This window comes from Amphiura filiformis, chromosome 19 (assembly GCF_039555335.1).
Source record: "Amphiura filiformis chromosome 19, Afil_fr2py, whole genome shotgun sequence".
NCBI lineage: Eukaryota > Metazoa > Echinodermata > Ophiuroidea > Amphilepidida > Amphiuridae > Amphiura > Amphiura filiformis.
Genome location: NC_092646.1, coordinates 12,311,912 through 12,314,876, shown reverse-complemented (window position 1 = coordinate 12,314,876; position 2,965 = coordinate 12,311,912).

Here is a 2,965-nt window from a genome sequence, read left to right as displayed (position 1 = left end):
ATAGACAAAAATACACGGGAGTGTGTGTGACTGTGTATACGTCTAAAATGTACACAAGCTATGAAGTTCAATGAAAAATTCCATTAAAAGGAAATGGGTTGCTCCTGTAGTACTTTATAGGGACACTTGTAAGTTGGGGGCGGGCCGGGCTTAGGGACCGTTCGCAAACACTTGTTGGGGGAGGGGGGGCTGATGCAAAAAGGTGGCCGGCCAGACCTTAAATGTTTTGACCCTCCTGGAGGGGGGGGCTGAAAAAATGACAACAAATTTTCTTGGGGGAAACTTGAGTTATAGGCCTAGGCCTATATGCTTTTCTATGACTATGTGGTTGACCCATAATTGTCATGTCAAAAAGGGGGGCCCTGAATATTTTAGATATGAAAAGGGGGGCCCAATTTTTTTTGCATCAGACCCCCCATAACCCAACAAGTTGTGAATGGTCCCTTAGGGAGTGTTCAGAAATACTTTGGTGGGGGCTGGGTATAGAGAGGGGTGTCAACAAGTTTTAGGTCTCCTAAAAGGGGGTGTCAAAAAAGTTTTTAACAACAAAATACCAAAAGAACAAGAACATAAACATTTTGCACACTCACATTGAGCTACATTGTATTGTAGTTGTACCAACCAAGCCTACCCACTGATCATGGGCAAAAAAGTTCGTGCGAAGTTACGGGGTTACGGGAGTTTTCCTACACCTTTTAGGGCGTAATATAGAAACGATGCCCAAAATATCTGTGCCAAAAATCACTTGCCCCCCCCTTTCGACCTGCCAAAATTGCTTGACCCCCCTTTGACTTGCCAAAAAATGCTTGCCCCCCCCCCCTTTTGGCCTGCCAAAAATCTTTGCCCCCCCCTATAATTCACCACCCCGGGGTACGCATAATTATTGCACCACCCCTACACCTTTGTTCCATAACCATTAATATAGAGGACATTTTTTGTTTTGCTATAGCCCCGAATGAAATGTATTTAATTATGTTTGTACTCATTCTGATAGCATTGTGTGTGAATTTATTTCACATCCGAACTAGAGGCTATTCTTTTTTTATGGGCATTTTAGTGTCTAAAATGGCCCAAAATGAGAGTGATTACAAAGATCATACTTTTCATTCGGGGGCTATGTGGAATTTTTTTTTATGTATTCCTTGTACAGTGACATTTCACAATAAAATGTCCATTGTAAACAAAGGTGCCTATAAAAGGGGACTATGTGGTTGACCCATAATTGAGTTATATGCCTATATGCTTTTCTATGACTATGTGGTTGACCCATAATTTTCATGTCAAAAAGGGGGGGGGGGGCCTGAATATTTTAGATATGAAAAGGGGGCCCAATTTTTTTTTGCATCAGACCCCCCATAACCCAACAAGTGTTTGTGAATGGTCCCTTAGGGAGTGTTCAGAAATACTTTGGTGGGGGCTGGGTAAGAGAGGGGTGTCAAAAAGTTTTAGGTCTCCTAAAAGGGGGTCAAAAATTGCTCCTTATAGAGGGGGTGTCAAAAAAGTTTTTAACAACAAAATACCAAAAGAACAAGAACATAAACATTTTGCACGCTCACATTGAGCTACATTGTATTGTAGTTGTACCAACCAAGCCTACCCGCTGATCATGGGCAAAAATAGTACGTAAAATGCGTACGGGCCTGACTCTACCCCTTCACCCTTGTTGTCCCTTTAATAGACTTCCGTAGTCCACTTGCCTATTTTGCATACTCTGGCTATTATAAGTTAAGCCTTTTTAGAGCGTTTTATCTAAAAGGCGCCCAAGAATGTGTGCCAAAAATCGCTTGCCCAAAAAGGCTCTCGGCTTGCCAAAATTGCTTGCCCCCCTTTCACCTCGCCAAAATGTCTTTCCCTGCCCCCCAATTTTACCTCCCCAGGGCTCATAATTATTGCACAGCCCCTAAGGGCTGTGCAATAATTATGTGTACCCCCAGGGTGGTGAATTCTCAGTGGTCTGCCAAAATCGCTTGCCCCCCCCCTTTCAACGTGCCAAAAATGTTTGCCCCCCTTTCGACGCGTGCCTAAAAATCTTTGCTCCCCCCCTTTACACACTAAGATTTTGGGGAACCCTAATTTATCATCTTAAATTGTCTTATCATATAAAAATAATATTTATTTCAATTGCCATAAATTACAAACATGAAAAAACATTAAAAGCAATTTAAATGACAATCCAGGAAAGGAGAAGTAGACTAAACAGTCCAAGCACAAATTGTATGTGTTCTTCTTTCCTGATTATATTAAAGTACATAAAATAACAATAATAATATAAATACAAGATACACATTAATTAAAGCAAAAACATTTGAATGAAAAAAAAATATATATATATATATATGAGTGACTCACTCTATTACATAACTTTTGCACACAGGATGCGTCACAGTGCACAAGATAGGCAGGCAGCAACAAAATTTAAAATACATGTGAACAAAGTTATTGCCTTAGAGTGGGCCTATGAATATGAAAAACATAATTTACATCATAAAATGTTCTTTACACCTGGCCTTAAACAAGGTAAGGGAGGGCGCAGAGCGGACATCATTGGGAAGTTCATTCCACAAACGTGGAAAGGAAACAAAAACAGAGTTGAAAAAGGCATTGGTATGAGAACTACAGTGGAGATACCTAAACTCCTTAACCTTAGAAGGTTTAAAAAATAATGCGAGCGTAGCGAGCAGGAAATTTTGCATATTCAAACGTGTTCCTAATGTTTTCCTACACCTTTTTAGGGCGTAATATAGAAACGATGCCCAAAATATCTGTGCCAAAAATCACTTGCCCCCCCTTTCGACCTGCCAAAAATTGCTTGACCCCCCTAAAAAAAAAAAAAAAATGCTTGCCCCCTTTTTTGGCCTGCCAAAAATCTTGCCCCCCTATAATTCACCACCCCGGGGGTACACATAATTATTGCACCACCGTAGGGGTCCTACCCCTATAAAGATCGGGGGATTACTAGTAACTC